The 23,412-nt window shown below is 41.7% G+C and overlaps 1 protein-coding gene across 16 annotated transcripts in view; it reads right to left on the bottom strand.

The window, feature by feature from the left end:
• CALD1 (caldesmon 1) overlaps positions 1-23,412 on the bottom strand; it is a 225,452-nt gene that overhangs the window by 185,958 nt on the left and 16,082 nt on the right. For 8 of the 16 annotated variants that reach the window (XM_004046259.5, XM_019030680.4, XM_055347170.2 and 5 more), the window contains exon 1: positions 5,222-5,576. The exons of 4 other annotated variants lie outside the window; for them this stretch is intronic. The gene's annotated coding sequence lies outside the window, so the exon portion shown is untranslated. Of the gene's footprint in view, positions 1-458; positions 641-5,221; positions 5,577-23,412 lie in introns of those variants that run through there. 4 more of the 16 variants (XM_063708777.1, XM_063708779.1, XM_063708781.1 and 1 more) reach the window with 1 other exon arrangement.

Below are 23,412 nucleotides of genomic sequence, written 5' to 3'. Positions count from 1 at the left end.
AAAGGATTTGCCAAAGACAATAGTCTTTGACTGAACCAATCAGATCTCCTCTCTCAGGACTGGACCTGGAAACACAGAAGAAATTTTCCAGTTGATAGAACAACAGAAAGAGGCAGACACGTGCGCTGAGCTGAGTCACACTAGTGGAAAGGGATGGAGTAAACATCCATGGACTGCGGCTGGGATCCTCTCACCCACCTTGACTCTAACTCTACTCTCTTTGGGCCCTGGTCCTATTTGGGCTTCTGCTCTTGGATATCCCTGTGATTTCATCCATTCGTTAATCTGTGTCTTACAATCCTGGCCCTTTACTTGAGCTACCAAAGTTTGCTCACATAGAGGTCTATTTCTTCCTAACACTGGGCCATGTGCTCTCCCAGACTTCACCTTATTCATCCATACACTACTTCGCTAAGCTCTGCCTGACTTCTGATTTTTGCTGTTTCTTCTTTACTCACCTGGCTGTCATGCACAACTTAGCCCATTTTTGTAACTGATATCCATTCTGGCTTAGACTGGTCCTCCTGACCCCAGTGGAACTAGTATCTTTGATGCCAACTGGTCCTTGGCCCTCTTGGGCACTTTGCCTTGGTCCTTCTGGTCTTCAGCACAAGGTGAAGTCAGCCTGGTTCCCCAGCAATGTATCTTGAGACAAGCGAGGGGGAATGTTATATGTGGGTGTCAAAGGAACTAATTATATATTCCTACTTAATATGTTTCTCTCCAAGTGAGATTATTCCCTTTTAGTCAAGTGCTTTCATGGAGTATTCACAAAACAATGCCAGAAGCCTCAGGATACCATCAAAAAGCAATTTATCTTCAAGTTATACATCATTTATACATATACATATATTTTCAAAGAAAAGCCATGTACTAAAATGAGCGCCCGATATACTAAAATTTTTTAAAAATGTATTTTCCTTCAACTATTCCCTTACTGCTGCTTAGCAAGCCTTTTATTAACTTCTTGGTGTTCTTTTTATGTACACTTAATAGCAGCCATTCCTGGATTTCTCTAGCCCCCACGAGCTCCTCATAGAAAACTGCTTCTTTTCTGGAAATGACCTCTTTTGCTTTGAAATGGAGGTCATATGACACAATCTCCACCTATACATCTGTGTATTTACCCCCTCTTTTCTTCCTTCCAGATCATGGACACCTCCACTCATGTTCTGATCCCATCCACCCTTGTCTTCTATGGGAATCCAGATCTGACCCCACTCCCCATCTTACATGCCCCAGCTCAAAGGTCTCTTACCTGTCAATCATGAAGGGTGGGTTTACAAAGGGACCTTAAGGGTTCACAGTTTTTATCAGATTCTCAAAGGTTTCCATAGCAACAACACAGGGAAGAACAACACAGGGAACAACCTCATCACCCCTCCCTCACGGCCCAGGTCATAGTTTCCCCCCGACCCCCCTCCCATAGCCTTACCCACAGCCTGCCAATTATGAGTTTGGGGTGAGAAGCAGAGTGGGTCCTTACCACAAAACATGCTCTGACATCTCCTCTGTCTGTGCAAGTGGCTTTCCCTAGCTAGAACCTATGTGTGCTAGAGTGTTCTGCTGTACTCTGGGCCTCATCTTAGAGCTGGCCCCTGCAAATTGTCAATGTTGGATCAAGAAAGCTCCCTATCCGGTACAGGGATGGGGGAGCTGGGGAAGAGGTTACATGTGGAGGCCTGGGGGTAAGGAAGTTAGGGATGCAACTAGGGTCCATTACAGCTGGGAGCACTAAAGACAGAGGCAAAGAGGTGAGAGGCGAGCTCCGTGGAGCAGTCTGGTTTCAATACCAACAGGAACCACAACCAGGTGTTCCCGCCTTCCTTGCCCTTCCTACAAGGCCCAGGCATGACGTGCTGGGATTCATTCCATGCTTTTGGCTGGAGGCAGAGAAGCTGCCTCAATTACTAAGGGCTTTCTGTTGTCAGCACTTTCTCACTGGTCTTATGCTCAAGTGGATCTTTGGATTTCCTGGTGCCTTGTACCACTGAAGGCCCATCTTATTCCACTTCCTTATATTTGTGTCCTCTTAGTCTGTGATCATCAAAGTAAAAATTCAGACAACATTGGGATAGACCAGTATTCACTGGACACGGCTCAGGGCTCTAGAAATAACCAGGAGCGAGAAGATATCACTCAAGCGTCCTCAAATACGAGAAAGGAAGAGATCATTAGGGATACTAGGTAAGAAGTGGAGGATACCAGCCAAGATGAGCATAATGTCCAGAGGACTCAAATGATAGGCAGTTCAGGGTATAGAATCTGCAGGGAAGAGGGAGCAAACAGCTTCATCTCATTTGGACGTCTTAACCACTATGGGACATCGGAGAAGCATTACCAATGTCCATTCTTCACTCAACAGATGAAGTCAAAAGCTGATGATTTCCTCAAAAAGGTCAGGGTTACTTAAGCAGAGGAACCAATACTAGAACTGAGATGTTGTAGCGGTTCTCATAAGTTAAGCCTGTGCCAAAAGTTTCTCTTTAAACTACCCACCTACTCAGGACTTATGGGCATCTCTCCAATAGCAAACTTGGATTAGCCTGACAGATGAAGGACTTTCAGTAAGGAGCTAATGGTATCTTCTCAGGCCCTAAGAGAACTTACGCAGAAAACGCCCTTTTGAAGTCTGAAAATTCTTTGGCAGCATCTTTCTAACCTCCTCCTTAGTCCTACCATGCTATTTGCATACCACTCTATCAGCATTTTTCCTGTCCCCCAACCACATTTCTGAGACATGTGATAGACTACAGGCAAATGGGGAACTAGCAAATCTCTTTTCATGCCCATCTCTAAATCACTTTTGCGTCTTGCTAAGGAATGACTAACTGGTAATCATGCTATCATGAAAATGGCAAATGGAGACAATTACATGTGTTTCTACAAAAATGCCTGCTGAAGTGCATTTTATTCATCAGAACAGAGAATACCTGGGCTAGATTCTGGAACTTTACATGGCTGGCCATAGGATCAACTTATTCTATCTACCTAAGACCAGGAGATTCTCAGGCCAGTCACAGGAGCCAATTAGAATTGTTAATAAATCTAATAATAAGGCAGTTGCCTTACTGTCAGGAAATGCTTTCATGTGTCTCATTTAAAATCCTTTAAACTGCAGTTTGAGCCTGGTTCTCCTTCTCCTAACTTTAATATAAGAATTGTGTATTTACTTAAGGCAATCTTTTGATTGGAATGATTTAAATTACACCTTCTATTTGCTTCGAATACTTGAAACAACCCTGCACTTTACTTATGGATCAATCCATTGTACATACATTCCATGTGTGTCCTAGGATCAACTCTTAGTGACTTTGTTCTGGAATTTTGCGATTATATTTCTGAAATGAAAGTTATTGTGCTTTCATTGTGCTCCTTTGGCCTCACTGTGTGGGGAAATGTGTTCTAGGTAACATTCAACAGGAAGGAAGTAGCACAAAGAACTGCCTAAAATTCAGCATAAACTCAAATCCTCTCACTCTATCTCTACCTATAACAGCAGAACACCTAAAGTGTTACTTGGAAAAACATGAGTGTTTTTATGGTTGTTGGGGGTGGGGAGCCCAAGAGAAGGGGGATGGGGAATCTGGAGAGAGTGGTCATAGCACAGTTTGAACTTTCAGGGATTCGGAGATGTTGGTTTCAAAATGGAATTTATCCTCAAATCCCAAGATTATAGATCTCCTTCCAAACTGCATTCTCCTCATGGTTTAGAGAACAGTTAAAAGAAAAATTGCTCTCCATATTTTGATTGACATTAAAAACACTGTGAAAATTAGCTTGGAACTTGATCTCTTCGAGGGAAGGACAGTAATTAAACTATAGCTTTCGCCTGCAGCTTTTCTCTCACACTTACTCAGAACTGTTCCAGGGAAGGAAATTCACAAGGAATTCTGTTCTCATATATCACTTCTAGAAGGAGAAATAGGCATTCCCAAGAAAATTATCCCCAAACTTCTAAATACAAAGAGAAAACTTTATTTAATGAATCTCAACCCCAAACTACCGCATTCCATGGAATAAAATCCAATTGAATCAGTCATTTGCAGCTGGTAGTCTTTAATAGCCAGCACTACTAAAAAATCATCAGATTTACCCTGCTTGCCATATAGCATCTAGTCTTCACTCAAGTTCTAGCTGTATATGTCTGGTTTTGGCAAACACATTAGAAGGATTTTCACTTTACAAGTCCATCTGCATAGTCCTGTTAATAGAAGGCATCTATAAATATCAAGCACTTTGTTCTCATCCACTTTTTTTGACCATGTATTGCCACAGCACTAAAATTCCCCCACCCCTTACCATCAGCTCTTTCTAAAAGGAATTCCAGGCTACTACCAACTAGCTGCCTTGTACTACCGTTTCAGACACCCAAATATGTCTATCTAGATATAAAAGCCTGCCTCCTTCCTTTCTGAAACACATTGCCAATCGACATCTCTTTAGATTCTCTAGACACACTCAGGCACACTTTCAAACAGAAAAAAAGATTTCTTAAAAAATAGTTTGGTAGGACGTTAAATGTGCTTTCTCAAAACACACCCACTAGCGCATGCATTCTCTTGTTATTAGGTTTTATAGGAAACAGACCAGCCTAGGCATCTTCTGTCTTAGCAAATATCCCATCAGTGACATTAACCCAACCAGTGCTAGGTGCTAGTGATCTCTCCATCTCTGACCGTATTTCCTTGCAACTCTGGAAGTCTAGTTTTAAATACTGGCAGCAGACTATAACGCAAAAGCCTTTGGTTAAAAAATCATTCCCTTTTGGCTTCTCATCAACCTAAAGAATTGTTGATTTTGTTTTTAAAGCAAAACCTCTTCAAATCTTTGGCAATAAAAGATGCAGAAGAGACTGTGTGAGCAGTCTGGTGCAGTAGGCTTGCTAACACTGGCCTTTGGATATCAGGTATAATCTGATATGGCTGTCCTAAACAAAAGGCTACCCTAATCAAAGTTGCCAGTGCTCCCTAAATGTAAGTCTCTGTATGGTCACTCTTCTTGTCCCAATTCTAAAAACAAAACTGGAAATCTCATCCTGTTTGCCTTCCGGGAATATCCGTATGGCAGTGAAGCCCAGTCAGGCTCGGGAGTTTGCATGGTTTATTGCCTTGAACATTCTTGCATCTCTAGCTACCTTAGCCAGGAATGTTGACTGAAAGGAGGAGAAAGTCCCCAGATTCTCTCTAGAAGGTAAAAAAGAAAGCCTTCTGTTCCTTACCTTGTAGTCTGAAACTTCTTCCCGAGGACTAAGTCGGAAAGGAAGGACTGATTTCTTTAAGCAGGAGCACAGCCAGAGAGCAAGCAGGCGGGCAGGCAGGCAGCCGAATACACACTGCTCTATTCAATAAAACTCCAGACCGCCCTTCCTTGGCCCCTCCCAGAAGTCCATGCTAAGTGAACACATATCCCCTATGTTTACAGTCGGGAGGCGGTGGTATGCATTGTCCTGTCGTTTTTCTAATAGGCAGCCAATGACGACACCCCAGCCAAGGTGGATGCAGCCTGCCTGTGGAGATGCCTGTCATTCCCTAGGCATGCTCAGGAAATCACTCATCAGAAAACCCAAGACCTAAAAAGCTCTGAAACTGCGTGCAGGCTGCCAAAACCAGCCTGCTCCATGCCCTTTTTTGGTTATCCTTAGCAGGGCCTCTGGAAGTGAATCCATTGTCAGGAACAATCATAAGAAATGTTAATCTTGGAGAAAGAGGCTGTCTTGTAGAACACAAATGCAGCAATAAAAAGAAAGCACAGTCTCTGAAACAAAAAGTTAACAGATCAGTTTATTGGGCGTGGGGGTGGGGAAGGCTTCTTACCAGAGGGAGTCTTAATAGTATATTTCTTTTCAAAGTACTTGCACGTACAAAATGAGTTTAAATTGTTACGCAATTCTAAAACCTGAAGGAGACAGGACCCGGGTCTGCTGAGCAGACTAAATTCTAGCCCGAAAGAAGCACACCTCCCCAAAATACGTCTGCATGTGTTATAAAAATAAGTGACCAAAGGGAAACCAAAAGCGTAGGTCTTTTTTAGCAGGTAATACTGGCCAGAATAAACCTAAGGTCCTACAGGCTTGGATATCCTCACTGGCTTCACTTTCCTCTCCTTATCTCTTTTGTTTCCTCAGATTTGGTGATGTGGAGATAGTACTAGAAATTCCTAGAAATTGATGCACATCAGAGAGGGTATGAAGAGACCCACCAGCTGCTTTGGGCTGGGGTAGACAGATGCATATATCCCGCAGAGGTGATATAATGTTCAGGTGACGTCTTGAAAGTGCTCCGACCAACTCTTCATGGTTAGGACGTGTGCTATAAGAGGGTCAGAATTAGCAGATGCTAATGAGAATTAAGGTAACTGGCCCACACATAGTCTTGTCCTTTTCAATACAGAATTCACTCAATTAGTACTTAATTAAAATTGAAATCCCCTTTTTTTGGAGCACTTACTATTTGTCAGGCCTGGGGATAGGTGCAAGATCTATGTCTCATTGTTATATGTTTGAGACTGTTTCATCACTGACCAAGAAGTTTCAGAATATTTTTCCTGGCTAATTACAAGTCCAGATATTGGTCTTTGAAAATGGGAGGTTTTACTATATGCCTTTCCCTGTTTATGAAGATGTGACTTAGAAATGATCTCTGTTTACGAAAATGTCCCTGCCCTTTGTGCGTCTTTTAGAACAGTTGGGAAGTAGCCAGTTCGCACTGTCGGTTTCCTTCTTCAGCCTTCCAGCATTAACAAGTTACCCAGAGGCATCCATACCAACTCTCTACACTCATCTCTTTTTTGGGAAGGTTGCTTCCCTCCCCTCTTCCTGACTGCTACTGCTGCACAACCCAAAAAAGCTATAGCTGAGGCTCCCAGGCAGAGGGAGAGATGAGCCTCAGGCATCCCAAGAGGAATGCACTTTCCCAGAGAAAAGAATAAATAATGGTTGGTGGGAATCATACAGTCAATGTTGCATTTCAGGTACACTGTGGCACAAGCAGGCATTTGTGGAACACCACTGTTTATAAAATTGTTCCTGTGGGAAAATGTCTTCTGATCCCAGATAAATGATTTAGAAATAAATTTTCGGAGCACGGCCAGTTTTGCTGATGGGGACATCCCATATCTGACAGGAAGGAAAGATAGAATAATACTACATAGTCTGGTAAACTGCTGGGCTTGAACATATTGTAGGGCAGACATCAGGAGTTCAGAAGACAGCGCAATTGGTGATGTCTGTGCAAAGATATGACCTGTGTCCAGAGACGTTCCGGGTGCATGATCTCCAGGTGGTATTCTCCATAACTCAGTGAGGCCTGTTTGAAAGTGCTATTTTCCATTACTGCTGCTGATTATATCCTAAACCACACTCTCCCTGCTTGTATAAATAATGCCCTTTGGTGGAACAGCATCAGGGTATAATTTTGCAATCTATGAATAAAATAAATACCAGCTTTCCAGAGGAAAGAAAAGTTGTGCTACAAATGGGGAAAATATTATCAACAGGAAACACAGCAGGGACCTGCATTTTGCATGGTTTTTAGAAGATAAATGGCTAAATATTTTTGGGTTATGTCTTTTGATAAAAAAAAAAATAGTATGTTTCCCTAGATAAATTCTGGATATCTCATATATAGGGTATAGTGGATGAGTGACCACACAACCTATTTTATGTATTTGAAATACGCTTATCGTGGAGGAACTATATAGTTGAAGAATAATTTAACAAATTTCATGTGGTGTATACCATGATATTGAAAAATTCTTCTTTCTTTGTCCTTTTACTTTTTTTAAACAGTCAAGAATTTAAAAAAGAAAGGAAGGGGGGGAAAAAAGATACATGTTGCTGAATCTCTGCCATGGGAAATTTTACTTTCATAGTATTTACTTTTTCCAGAGGTCATTTGTAAACAGCCCTAAAAATACACGAGATTTATATAGGAAATTTATGTGAAATATATTTCCCAATTGGATCATCCTAGATAAAGGACTCCTTGTCTATCATAGGCTAGATCAACCTAATCGAACCATAATAAATCTAAAAAGACATTTGGAAATATCTGGACGATTCTTTATATTTTTTTAGTTACAACTGAGTGTTTGCGATCATGTAGATCAGTAGCAAGAAATTATATTTTGCTTGCATGTCAACTTGGGAAAAGTAAAAACAGGCCATTTTTTAATTCAAAATTAGTTACTTCATTTAGTCATGAAAAACATACCTCCTTCCAGCTTAAAATGCCTACTTTATTCAATAGAAAAGAAGATTTGAAAGTTTTAAAAGGCAGCAGAACACCCTTTGCCAGATTCTTTTAGTCAGATAAAACCTTTGCCAACACCCAGGTTTATCAAACAATAAAAGCAGACTGGTAGAATCTTGATATCAAAATTGGACACAAAAGTACCAAACACAATAGAGAATTTGGATTAAGTGCACTTATGAATGCAGATGAAAAAATTAGTAATTGAATCCGACAGTGTGGAAAAAAGAGATAAGACCAATCCAAAGACGGTTTAAGATCTGAAGATCCACTGATATAATGTACAACATTAGCAGTTTAAAAATAAAATAAAATAAATAAGAGAAGTAGAAAAAAGAAAAGAGAAAGATCTTCTCAATAGGTGAATGATACTTGGTAAACTTAGTAATCACTTTGGAAAAAAAACTCTTGGAAAACTAGAAATAGAATCTTTTTAAACATAATAAGAGGCATTTACCAGAAATACATAGCAAACGTCATGCTTAATGGTAAAATGTTAAGAGCATTCCCATTATAATCGATGAAAAGACAAAGCCACTACTATCTCTTCTACAACTAAAAAAATGTGCTAGATACCTAACCAAGACAAATAAATAGAAAAAATAGCCACTGGGATTAGAAAGAGAAATAAAGGTCTTTATTTGCTGTATGATTATCTGTGTAGAGAATTTGAGAGGATCTGTAAATATATTGGAACTAATAGAAGAGCTTAGCAAGATTGTTGGAATTAAGTTCAAGATGCAAAAACCTAGAGTTTCTGTAATCAGCCATCTCTAATTTTTAAATGTAATGGAAAAAGATGCTATTCATAATAACAAAAAGTGTTCATTACTTGGGAATAAATGTAACAAAATATGTGCAAGAAAGTTATAAAACTTGAGTTAAGGGCATGAAAAACCTGACTAAATGGTGAAATATATCATCTTCATGAATGAAAAACCTGAAAGTTGTAAAGATATATATTCTCCTCAAAGTAATCCATGCATTCATTATTCTTTTCTTTTTTTTTTTTTTTTGAGACGGAGTCTCGCTCTGTTGCCCAGACTGGAGTGCAGTGGTGCGATCTCAGCTCACTGCAAGCTCCGCTTCCCAGGTTCAAGCTATTCTACTGCCTCAGCCTCCCGAGTAGCTGGGACTACAGGCGCTCGCCACCACGCCCGGCTAATTTTTTGTATTTTTAGTAGAGACAGGGTTTCACCGTGTTAGCCAGGATGGTCTCGATCTCCTGACCTCTTGATCCACCCGCCTCGGCCTCCCAAAGTGCTGGGATTCCAGACGTGAGCCACAGTGCCCGGCCGCATTCATTATTCTAATTAAAATCTCCAAATGACGTATTTTGTAGAACTTGACAAAACAATAGTAAATATTTTAAAAGTAAAGACCTAAAAATAGGCAAAGAGGTTTTTTTATAGAGCAATTCTAATTAAGATAAGCGCTATTCACACAAGACTAAACAAATAGATCAATAGAATAAAGCAGAAAGTCTAGAAATAGACCCCAGCATATATGAATAATTTTAGAGGAAGTATTACAAATAAAGAAGGGTGGATTACTCTATTAATGGCAGGGTTACAATCAATTTCGTGGAAACAGAAAATTTAGATTCAAAGTTTCTACTACACACTATAATAAACTAGGTTATATAAAAAACAAACTTAGAAATGATTAGAAGAAAATTGAAGGTGAATTTTTTTATCATAGGGTATATAACATAAAAAACAGAACTAACAAATGAAAAGACTAATGAATTTGAGGATGTGGTTAAACATGGCAGATCACATAAGAACACTCATTTAATTTCTGCTTCCCCAAACCTCTTCAGAATGATAGTAAAGCAATAAAAAAATCATAAATAAATCCTACAAGACAAAGAGTACCTGAAAGGAATTAGCGTGAGTCCAGATGTTAGCCAAATTTTGGACTATGGAAAATGGACAGATGGCTGGAAATTGACTCAACAGAGCTGAGAAACTGAAATCTGGTCCTGTGAATTAGGATGCCAGCAAGAAGGACGCTGATTCAAGCCTCAGAATCAGGAAAAACTCGGGATATGGAAGCCCTGGGAACCTCTGAGGACAGGCGGTGGAGCAGAAAACGGATTTGTTGTAAGTCTGGGTAAGGAATAGTTAGAAGTCCAGATAGCGTCCTCTACCCCACACAACCAGGTGAGCATCTCTCTCTCAACCAGATGGAAAACTGAAGTTTAATCTGATTCTTCTTTGAAGTGCTGGGCTCAGAGGAACCAGGTGAAGCAGTGAACAGGGAAGAGGCTGAATGCTGAAAATAAATGTTTAAATGAAAGCCAACTCATTGAACACTGAACATCTCCAATCACCTCACCCTGCAGGGCTCCCAGGACACCGACAATCAGGTTTGTATCCCACAGACAGGAAATTGAAGGATTCCATTCCAGAGAAACTGGCATGCTCATGGAAAAAAAGACCTAAACTCACAGACATTTGAGAGACATTGTCCAGTGCACTTTAGTAACCCATTTGTAGCAACTTCCAATTGGCTACTTAGTACCTCACTTTTTTTTTTTTTTTTTTTTGAGATGGAGTCTCACTCTGTCACCCAGGCTGGAGTGCAGTGGCACCATGTCAGCTCACTGCAACCTCTGTCTCCTAGGTTCAATCAATTCCCCTGCCTCAGCCTCCCAAGTAGCTGGGATTACAGGTGCCCACCACCACACCCGGCTAATTTTTGTATTTTTTAGTAGAGACGGGGTTTCCCCATGTTGGCCAGGCTGGTTTCAGTCTCCTGACCTCGTGATCCACCTGCCTCGGTATCCCAAACTGCTGGGATTACAGGCGTGAGCCACCGCACCCGACCTACCTCACTCTTAAATATGAGCATCACATTAAGGAAGGAGAGATTATAACAAACAACAGAAACACACACACACACACACACACACACACACACACACACACACACACAGAAGAGAGGTTGGGTAGGAAATGGAAGAAAACTTGGAGAAAACTACAATTACAGTTCTCAGTGAGATAAGAGAAGATATTGTATCCATGGAACAAGAAAATCAGGCTTTAAAAAGGCACTTTCAGAGAGCAGAAAAGAACGCTTGTATATGAAAAGTATGATGGCAGAAATTTACAAAAATTCAACTCGAGAAATGCAAGATAAGGTTTAGAAAAATCAACTGGGCACGGTGGTTCATGCCTGTAATCCCAGCCCTTTGGGAGGCTGAGAAGAAGGAGCCTAGGAGTTCAAGACCAGCCTGGGCAACAGGGCGAAACCTTGTCTCTATGAAAAATACAAAAATTAGCTGAGCATGGTGGCACACGCCTGTAGTCCCAGCCCTAGGGAGGCTGAGGTGGGAGGATAGCTTAAGCCCAGGAGGTGGAGGCCGCAGTGAGCCATGATTGTGCCACTGCACCCCAGCTTGGGCAACAGAGGTAGATCTTGTCCTGAAAAAAAAAAAAGTTCAGAAAAATCTTACAGAAAAATGAAGAAGAAGGCAAGCTGGAATAGAAAAGATAAAAACACTGCATAATTACACCTGAGTGTACATAAAAAGGAGGACAGAAAAAAAATAGTAAGAAGAAAATTATCAAAGGAAATAATAAAAGAAGACTTCTGAAAACTAAAGGATACAAGTTTCCAGATCCAAAGGGCCCAATGGGCCAATACAATGAATGAAAACATATTTCATTGTGAAATTATCAAGTTCCAAGGTTATATGCCTCACCTAAAGGGGGAATAATACTTTGGAGTAAAAATTAGAAGCCAAGAAGGAGGACAAAAAGCAGGAAACAGAGAATGCAAACCCAGGATAGAGGTGAAAGAGTCCCATAATGGTAAAAGAAAATCCCAGGACAATAGCTGTATGGCTCATTAAGAAAGCAACCATTAGATATGGCAGCAGTGGATGCCAGGAGGAATGTTTTAAGGAAAAGTGAGGTAGATAGATTATTCAATGTATTCTTGGCAAAAGCACTTGCAATAAGTACATAGAAAATAAGCAAATGTAAGATTGAGGTCATTATAATTTAAAAAAAAATTTGTACAAGAAAGGAAAAGTAATCATTGGATACCATATAGTTCAACTGTAAGAAAAATTTACCACAATCATAAGAATGTAAACATTGCACATTGATTTTTACCAAAACAAAGATGATGTAATTAGATTCAGAGGATAGCAGGCAAGACCATGTTAGTAGGATGATGGTGGGGAAGAGAGCCAAACCTTCATTTTGTTCAGCAAGAAATCATAGATAATGTCTACTATTGAAAATGTAATAAATACCAGAATTAGTATGTTGTTTAGGCTTGTGGAAATAAATGCCTAAAAGAACAGTAAGGCTGGGCACGGTGGCTTGCTCCTATAATCCCAGTATTTTGGGAGGCTGAGGCAGGCAGACCGCTTGAGCCCAGGAGTTTGAGGTCAGCCTGGAAAACACGCTGAAACCTCATCTCTACAAAAAGTATAAAAAATTAGCCAGGTGTGGTGGTGCACACCTGTAGTCCCAGCTACTCAGTAGGTGAGGTGGGAGGGTCACCTGAGCCTGGGAGGTCGAAGCTACAGTGAGTCATGTTTGCACCACTGCACTGCAGCCTGAGTGACTGAGTGAGACCCTGTCTCAAAAAAAAAAAAGTTCATTTATTCTTTGATTCACTCACTGAACAAATATTTACTGAGTTTCTACCACATGCCAGGGCCTGTTCTAGATGTTGTGAACAAGGTACATTTTGATGGAGAGAGGCAGATATACACATTAGTTAACACATGAATATATAATGTCAGGCAGTGGTAAGCGCTATAAAAAAAATAAAAAAAGGAGTAAAGGAATAGGGAGAAACAGGGTAGTCTTTTCTGAAGAAGGTTTTCAACAGAGACGTGAATAAAGTGAAGGAACAAGCAGTGAGACTACATGAAGGAAAAGCCTTCCAGAAGGCAAGACAGCAAGTGCATATTAAAGAAATAGCAACGAGCCCAGGGGGACTTGGGGAGGAGTGAGAGCCAGTGGCCAGATCTGCCATCCAGAGGCTTCTAGCCATGGTAAGCACTGCGGGGCTTGTTCTAAGATGGAAGGTCACTGGAAGATTTTGAGGCAGGAAAAAAAAAAGCACTGTGTCTACCTTGTCTAGAATAGAGGCGAGATTGCCAGAGGCAGAAACAGGAGGTGATTGCCCCCTCCCAGATGACAGGTGCTGTTGTGGGCTAGGGCAGCGGTGCTTGGGAGCTGAGAGAGCATTTAATTCTAGGACATGGAGATTCACTGATGGCTTAGATGAGGACTGTGAGAAAAAGAGAGGAATCAAGAGTGTCTCCTGTTATGGTCTGAATAATGGAGTGAATGGGAGTGCTATTGAATAGAACGGGCACCCCTGAGGGGGACGGACATTTGCAGGGAGGGGTGGAAATCGTATTAGACATATTTCAGGCATGTTAAGATGTTAAGAGGGGAGGGAGTGTCATAAGCAAATCTGGTGTTCAGAAAAGGGATCCAGGCTTGAGATGCACATTTGCAAATCCTCAGTTTTTAGTTAGGATTTAAAACCAGAATGAGTTACCTGAGGGAGTGCAGACAGAAAAGAGCGGAGATGTTGGAGCTAACACCCCAACATTTACAGCCCAGAAAAGGAGGCTGAGAAGGAGCTGAGAGCCATTGCTCAGGGGAAGAGGCAGTTGAAGGAAGGGGTGGTGTGGAGGACTCCTGCTTTTGTTAAAAGTCATATAGTATTATTTAACTTTTCAAACAATATGGCTTGTGATAGATTGGGTTATTGTTACCCGATTCACTTCCTCTTTTAATGGAATTCTTTGCAGCACTCTAAGTAGGTGGACTTGACCATGTGGTTTGCCTTGAGCAGTGCAACATGGCCAGAGGTGACGGCGTGCCTGTCCATGGGGGAGGCTTAAAGAGGCGTCACATGTTTGCTTTTGCCTTGAACACCTGCCCTTTGCTATCATAACAGCATCCCCCATGCAGTGGGTTGAGCAGTGCCCCCTGACAATATGTTCATCCAAACATATAGGACCTTATTTGGAAATAGGGTCTTTCTATATATAATTAAGGATCTCAATATGAAGTCATACTGGATTGTCCAGGTGGGCCTGAAATCCAACCACAAGTGGCCTTATAAGAAAAAGACAGGGAGATTTGAGATACACAAGACACGGAGGAGAAGAGGAGGTGAATACAGAGGCAGGGATGGAAGCGACACACCTACAAGCCAAGGAATGCTGAGGCTTGCCAGTGACCCCTAGAAGCTGGAAGGGAGGCGTGGGGTGCAGTCTCCCTCATGGCCCCAGAAAAAGCCAACGACCCTGTTGACACCTTGATTTTGTACTCCTGGCCTCCAGAACTGTGAGAGAAGAAATGTGCATTGTTCTAAGTCACCCAGTTTGTGGTAATTTGTAATAGCAGCACAGGAAACGAATCCTCCCCAGATAGTGGCTGCTCTGCAGTTTGGTTTCCAGAATAAGAAGACACATGGAGCGGGGCTGGGCCGGTGAGTCCAGTCAACACCAGCAGAGCTACTATTTCCCAGGCCTCATGTGATGGGAGCAAGAAACAAATGTTTGCTGTTGTAAACTACTGAGGTTTGAGAGCATTTTTTCTTTTTACAAAGAGAAAGGTAACTAATATTTATAAATATTAAGTGAGAGTTAAACTAAAGAAAAAAATTTGGTTACATCAAGAAATAAAAATTTCTGTTCAAAAAAAGCCACCATCTACAAAGGGAAAAGACAAGCCAAGAGAAAATTTTCAATGTTTAAAACACAGAATTAGAATCTAGACTATTGGCAGGACATGGTGGCTCACACCTGCAATCCCAGTACTTTGGGAGGCCGAGGCAGGAGGATCACCTGAGGTCAGGAGTTCGAGACCAGCCTGGCCAAAATGGTGAAACGCTCTCTCTACTAAAAATACAAAAATTAGCTAGGCATGTTGGCGCACGCCTGTAATCCCAGCTACTCAAGAGGTTGAGGCAGGAGAATTGCTTGAACCCGGGAGGCGGAGGTTGCAGGGAGCCAAGATCACACCACTGCACTCTGCACTCTAGTCTGGGCAACACAGCAAGACTCCATCTTAAAAAAAAAATCTATACTATCAAGGAATGCCTACAAATCAACTGATACAGAGAGAGAGTGTGTGTGTGTAAGAGAAAACCCAATAAAAAATAGGCATAGGATAAACAGTCCACTTAGAGAACACTGCAAAGGTCAAAAGCCTTGAAATGATGTTCAATTTCATTAGTCATCAGAAAAATGCAAGTTAAAACAATGACAACCAGATTGGTAAAGAAAAAAAAAGTTTAATCATGCAAAACTAAACGTTGTTGATGATGTACAGAAACAAATTCTTACACATTTTGGATAAGAAAGTAGATTGGTGCATTCACTTTTTTGAGTGATTTGACAATATCTAGTGACTTTCAGTGTGCACATCTGTATTCTGTAATCCCATTTCTAGGTATATCCTCTTGGGACGCCCTCACACTCTTAAGCCAAGAGACATGTCAAAGGAAGCTCATTCGAGCATTGTTTGCAGTAGTAAAAACATTGTTAAAAATGCTCCAATAGCAATTGGCAGGGGAGAGGCTACAGAAACCATCATATATAACATAATAGCTAAATATCTAATTATATAAATATATGTATAATTATAAAAATATATAATAGCTAATACCATATTATATATGAAATCGGATGGGGTATGATATATAATAGCTAAAATGAATGACCTAGATGTACCTGAAACTCAAAAGCATATTGAGTGGGAAAAAAGAAGCAGGTTGCAATTGGAATTATTCCATTTGTATGAATCATTTAAGAATGCATATGAGAATGGACTAGAACCACATCAAATTTAAGATAGTTGTCGGCCATAAGGAGGGAGAGAGGGGAATGGTACTGCTCTTGAAATTAAGAAATTTAAAATGTATCAGCAATGCATAAAAGAGGATCTTAAGCAATTATGAAAAAAAATTACATCTGTTAACACTGCAGAGTATGTACACAGCTGTTTGTTGTGTTATTCTTAAGCTTTTTGTTGTTTTGTTTTTTTAAAAAAATTGCAATATAAATGAGACATTCTCCCCCCAGAGAACTAGTAATCTGGTCCTCTAGATTACTTCTCCGATGTTCCTATGACATCAGGAAAAGCCACTGTGCTTCTTTGTCCTCAGGCCAACAGAGTAGCTCACTTGGGGCCAGCCCAACTAGCAGGAGAATGGACCTGCCGTGACTGTGAGGTCCTCAGCTTAGTCACACATTTGTACAAAGGCTTTGACACCATAACATCAATAGTCACTCTTTAAGGAGTAATAACTTAAGCCACAGCCTGCTTAGCACCTGCTCAGCGCTTGGTGCCACCTGTTTTATCAGTAGGGTGCAGATGAAATGAGAGCCTGCACTGACCCACTTTGATGGGGCCAGTCTCCTGGAGCGGCAGGTGGAAGAAGAAGGGCACTGATGGTCCGGAATAAGGCTGAGGACCTGACAAAATGAAAGATGACGTGATCAGAGAAGACCCAGTGTAGATGAAGTAGCTCCTGAGATAAATGGTACTGTTTCTCACTTCCATGGAACAGGACTGGACATCCCCTCAGCCTCCCTATAGGAAGTCTCTGTCTCCTTATTTCCTGAGCTATAGAGGATGACTGGATGCCTCCATGTTCCACCCTTCCCGGTCCACCCATATTCATTGCTGTTGGATTTGCTCTAACCTTAGAGAAAGCAAAAAGTTTCCAGAAATTTCTCCCAGTCTCCAATGGGTATCTGAGTCATGCAAAGCTGTGGTTAGATTTTTCTCAGCTATTCATTTGTTTATTCATTCATTTATTCACTCAACATCTGAGCATCTGTTACCTGCAAGGCTTAGTGTTAGGTTCTGTCCTTGTTCTAATCTTGTCACTGTCACTTTCATATAATCAGAGACACGGTGTGTGCCTCTAGAGAACTGCTGTTCTAATGGGGAAGCTCTGACAGGCACCAGAGATGGACTCCAGGATGGCAAGTCCTGAGAGAGACCATTTGGCTCTGCACGTCTGCACGTGCTTACCCAGCCATGCATGTTTCCTCCTCTCGTTCATGCTCAAGGAAGCCTGTCTGAAATCCAACCAAGACTGTTTGGTGAGGCCTGGCCTCCCCTCCTAACCAGAAAACACGCCCTTCACTCATTTCAGAAAAAAAAAATAAAAAAGCCAATCTTATAATTGGCTTTGCATTGCAGGCATACTTGTGAGGGGCGCAAATAAGAAAACATTTAAAATATTTGATCTATTTTGGGCGAGGTTCTGTAGCTTTGGCCTAGCCGACTGTCATCTGAGAGGCAAGAAGCTAGAGATTTCTCTTGGGGGATAGACTATTTTTAAGATCGGAAAAATATTTTTAAAGAGATTGCTGCGTCTGGCGATAACTGGGGAGAAATGGCTGTTTGGACTAAGCAAACTGTGTGATATAGATGCGTCTAACCACTGATCAAGCTCTGCTGAGGTTTGATGGATTTATGTCACACACACGCATGCACACACACACTCACACAGAGACAGAGAGAGAGAGAGTGTGTGTACACGAGGGAGAACTGAAATATCTTTGCAGCTTCGCGGTCTCGTCCCTTTCTGAACCCTCACTGGGCCTTTCAGCTTCATTTCACCTCACGCTGCTTCCTGCTCTTTCGTCTCTCTGTTGGTCCCTCCTCTCTGTCTGTAAACATGTCCAAGGGTTGGGGTGAAAATACCTTTGACTGACTCTTGTTTCTTTTAGCTCCACTCTTCTCTTTCCTCTTAGTGTCAAATTTCTCCAAATGATTAGTTTATGAAGCAGCCCCTCCCCGTTCTTTGTCCATGACCTCACCTCTTGATCCATGGCCATTTTGTCTTCAGCCTCCCTTCCTCCCTCCCTGTCTGCCCACCACGATCCCTAACTCCTCTTGCTTCTCTCTTCGTCTTTGGTGGCTCCTGACGCCAGTGTCTAGCCTATCGTCCTATCTCTCTGGCCTCTTGACATTTTCTTCTTGTGCTTTCTTTTCCCTAAACATGGGCATCCTCCCAGGTCCAGGCTTGATCTCTCCCCTAGAAATCAATAATACCTACTTCACAGGACAGAAGTAAGAATTAAATGAAATAAAATGCATATGAAGCTGCTTTGCAAACTAACTGCTCATTTACTTACACACAATAAACATTTATGAAGTAGCTTCTCTGTACTGAAACTTTTCTTAGTCCTGATGTATTAGGCCATTCTAGCATTGCTAAAAACACCTGAGACTGGGCAATTTATAAAGAAAAGAGGAGGCCGGGTGCGGTGGCTCATGCCTGTAATCCCAGCACTTTGGGAGGCTGAGGCAGGTGGATCACCCGAGGTCAGGAGTTCGAGACTAGCCTGGCCAACATGGTGAAACTGCATCTGTACTAAAAGTACAAGAATTAGCCGGGCATGGTGGCCTGTAGTCCCAGCTACATGGGAGGCTGAGGCAGGAGAATCGGTTGAACCCAGGAGGCAGAGGTTGCAGTGAGCCTGGGTGACAGAGTGCGACTCCCTCACAAAAAAAAAAAAAAAAAAAAAAAAGAAAAGAAAAGAAAAGAGGTTTAAGGGGCTCATGGTTCTGCAGGCTTTATAGGAAGCATGGTACCAGCACCTGCCCACCTTCTGGTGAAGCCTCAGGAATCTTTCAATCATGATGGAAGGCAAAGCAGGAGCAGGTGCTTCACATGGTGAAAACAGGAGCTAGCTAGAGAGAGAGAGAGGTGCCATACACTTTTAAACAGCCAGATATTGTGAGAACTCACTCACTATCCTGAGGACAGCACTAAGAAGACGGTGCTAAATCATTCATGAGAAATCCATCACCACAATCCAATCACCTTTGAGGGCAGCACCAAGAAGATGGTGCTAAACCATTCATGAGAAATCCATCTCCATGATCCGATCACCTCCTACCAGGCCCCACCTCCAATACTGCAGATTACAATTCAACATGAGATTTGGGTGGGGACAAATATTCAAACGATATCACCTGGGAATACATTGATAACTGTATGAGACACTGTACCTGCCCTTCTCATAAAAGGGGTTTGCCTTTTGCTGGCAGATGTACATGGAATCGCATAAGTGCAGTAGTGGGGCAGGTTTCCCACAAAAATTCTGTGCAGTGGGGATTATGTCAGGCAACCAAGGAGGAAGAGGTCATTCCTATCTTACTAGGGTTTTTAAAAAAATCTCATTTGTTCTCATGTTGTTAACAATTAGCTCTTGTGATAAGAAATAATATGCATATTTATACCCTGAACTTTTCTTTCTTTTTTTTTTTTTTTTTCCGAGACAGAGTCTTGCTCTGTCGTCCAGGCTGGAGTACAGTGGCACAATCTCAGCTCACTGCAGCCTCTGCCCCCGGGCTTAAGCAATTATCCTGCCTCAGCCTCCAGAGTAACTGGGATTACAGGCGTGCACCACCACACTCGGCTAATTTTTGTATTTTTAGTAGAGACAGGGTTTCACCATGTTGGCCAGGCTGCTCTCAAACTCCTGACCTCATGATCCACCCACCTCAGCCTTCCAAAATGCTGGGATCAGAGGCGTGAGCCACCGTGCCCAGCCTGAACTTTGTTTTCATTGCAAATTAATGCACTTACTCAGACACCTTCAATATCATCTTACTACCAATAAGAAAAAGTTAAGGCTTGGCTGAGCATTTTAGGGGAATCAATAATCATCCCTCTGCTTGCTTTTCCTACAATTCCCTGCACAAACTTCTTCTTTCTCCCTCTCTTATCTCCTTGGCACCAGCCCCACATCATGTAGTGCACCTCCTGCCTCAGTGACTTCAGTCTTGGTGCTTCTCCCGCTTCACATTTGCCCACTCTGACTCCAGACCCACATGAGAGCTGCCTCTAAAATCCCAGCACCCAGCTCACACCCTTTCTCGGACAACTTGCAATCCAAGAAGTGAGGTCAGACTCTCATTTTCTCTTTATCATTTACTGACTTGAATTATTTGATTTGATTGTATTTAAGTATATCCATCCTGTTTCCCTAACTAGATTAACAACTAATTAATAGTTGAGTGACAGCTAATGAATAACTAATTAATCAATGAATAATTGACAAATATTTCTTGAGTGCCTGTTATGTGTTACTCTATTAAGCCCTAATGCCATTGTGGTGAAAAAGGCAAACACAATTTTAAAAAATCAAGTCTATATCATAAAATCATCAGTCATATATCATTCCTACCTATATTTCTCTTTTTTTCTCTTTTTCTGTACTCCCTTTCTGAGCCAGAATTTAAAAATGCAAACAAAATATGAAGGTACCTTGACAAAATTATTTATATTCAACTTGTACACAAACCCAGAACCAAATCTGAGAATGCAAGTTGGTGCCTGGGGAACGGTGAGTGTGGATTTGGGTCCAGGCCAGGAGCCCTGGAGTCTGGTTGTTTGTTGCTACCCTAATTAAGAGGTGCAGGTGTCTGGAAAGGGGAGCTAATGATACAGTCCTCCCACATGCCCAGGAATGCCAGGCATACCACACACAGAACTACCCTTGTATGGACTTTGGGGACACTTTGTTACATGTATCTTCTGGAAGGCAGAGAAGTAGTAGCCATAATAATAACAAACACCTAAGTATGGCTAAGGGCTGATTTAGAAACTAGAGTGCCAATTAGCTAAGTTAAAGTGGGAAATACTTTTTTTTTTTTTTTAAGATGGAGTCTCGCCCTGTCACCCAGGCTGGAGTGCAATGGCACGATCTTGGCTCACTGCAACCTCTGCCTCCTGGGTTCCAACAATTCTCATGCCTCAGCCTCCTGGGTAGCTGGGATTACAGGTGCCTGCCACCACATCCAGCTAATTTTTGTATTTTTAGTAGAGACGGGGTTTCACCATGTTAGCCAGGCTGGTCTCAAACTCCTGACCTCGTGATCCACCCGCCTTAGCCTCCCAAAGTGCTGGGATTACAGACATGAGCCATTGCGCCCAGCTAGTGGGAAATATATTCTGAGAGGGAAAACTCAGGTGGCCATTTATAACAAGTCTTCTTTCCAGTGGACAGCCCCTCTCAGGACACAGAGAAAGGGGTGTTAGGGAAAGTTCTGACCAAGAACCCAAGAGGCTGGCCAGTCTGGAGAGATGGCTCCAGCAATCTGTGGTGGCTGATAAATTGCCCTTCTTTAGGGATATTTCTGTCTGAAAAACTAAGCCCCATTGCTCGAAGAACTTCTTCTCCCTAAAATAATACCAGAGGATTACTCATATGTTCTTTCTGCTCAAACTCCAAAACACTTGCCTTCTCTTTGCCTGCCATTTACACTGCCTTCTTTCAAGTAATGGATCTCATGTTTATGTATTATGCTTAGTTGAATATTTCCTGGTGTTTTATAGGAATCTAGCTCCTTAGAAAGACTAAATCTCAAAATCACTTTGTTGAATAGTTAATTTCTGGGAAGTTTTTATTTAAGTAGACTATTTACAATATGTGACTCTAGATAGACAGATAGACTGAGAGATCGATTAGGTAGACAGACAGATAAATAGTTAGATTAGATAGATAAATAGATAATAGGTAGATAGAGGTATAGATAGATAGAGATATGGTCCTAGATCTAGATCTAGATCTAATTGAGCAAGTACTCATTTCTGTATCCCAGCGTCTGGTATAATATCACACAAAATGTTATGGGATGAATGAATTTTAGAGCATTTTAACTTCCTGATCTCATTTCCAAATTGTGGGATTCTTCTTACTTTCAGAACCCTATATAATTTGGATCTGTGTCCTGGCCCAAATCTCATGTCCAGTTGTAATCCCCAGTGTTGGAGGTGGGGCCTGGTGGGAGGTGATTGGATCATGGGTGTGGATTTCCCCCTTGGTGCTGTTCTCGTGATAGTGAGTGAGTGCTCTCGAGATCTGTTTGTTTAAAAGTGTGTGGCATCTCCCTGCTGTCTGTCTCCCTCCTCCTCCAGCCATGTAAGATGGGGTTGCTTCCCCTTTGCCTTCCACCAGGATTGTAAGTTTCCTGAAACCTCCCCAGAAGCCATGCAGATGTCAGCATCATGCTTCCTGTACAGCCAGTGAAACCGTGAGCCAATTAAACCTCTTTTCTTTATAAATTACCTAGTCTTTGGTATTTCTTTATAGTAATGTGAGAATGGACTAATACAGAACCCTTAGCTAGGAGGGCTTTTAGCAACTCTCCCAATCCAGAACTCTAACACTCCTCGCCTCCCATGGAGAAAACCCATGCTCGAGACTGCCCAAGTTCAAAGAGACCATTCTACATTATCTAGGCACTAGAGCCTAGAGCCATAGAATATATCTATTTAGGGCCAGATGCTCCCTTTACCAGGCTGGAGTGGCAAGGAGAGCTGGGAGTACACTCACCTAGAAGAGAACCTGGCCATTTCTATTTTCTGCTTCCTCTTCATTTTGCTGGCTGGTGGGCTTTGGACCAGCCTTCTTCCTCAATGCAGTAATAAGGTCCAAGATTCAACTGAAGATTCAATTGTAGTCCAACTAAGATCAGTTGGAAGATACCCTGCATTTGGAGGCCAAGGCTCCAGCCAACAGGAAAAGTGCTCCTTCGTCCAGTACTGGCCTCTGTACATATTTCTTCCCTTGGGAAACTCACAGAGAAGGTTGCCTGATGGTAGGGAGCCAAACTGGGGGTTCCCAGGTCCGTTCCTGCTAAATACTACCCTTTTAAGATGGTTTATAAGCTGCAAAGACCTGATTGCAAATATTTCAAAAATAATAATAATAATACAAATAATGGTAAATGTCTATTGGCATTTTTCATCCAACGGGTTGTGCCACCCATACTATCATCACTTTTCTTTTCTATATCCCCATGAAGTTAATTGGCAAATGTTATAATGTTCACTTACAGGAAGCAAAGACAAGTTTAGAACCTGACCTCAGGACACAGGAAGAGTTCTAACACAGAAAGAGTGCAGATTACAAGTTAAGCAACTTGAGAAAGTCATTTAATCTCTCTGAGTTTTAGTTTTCTCACTTGTAAAGTAGCTGCCTCACAAAAGTTGATATGAAGATCAAAGAGATTAAGAAATGTGAACATGCTTTGTAAACTAAGAAGTAGTTAGCTATGTTATCAGCACAAAACTGAGATAAAACTCAAGTAACCTCCTGACTGCCAGTTTTATTTTTTTTTAACTTTAAATTAATCGA

Source organism: Gorilla gorilla, chromosome 6 (genome assembly GCF_029281585.2).
Source record: "Gorilla gorilla gorilla isolate KB3781 chromosome 6, NHGRI_mGorGor1-v2.1_pri, whole genome shotgun sequence".
Taxonomy (NCBI): Eukaryota; Metazoa; Chordata; class Mammalia; order Primates; family Hominidae; genus Gorilla; species Gorilla gorilla.
Note: the sequence above shows the minus strand (reverse complement) of the source record. Positions and strands in the feature narration are given on the sequence as shown.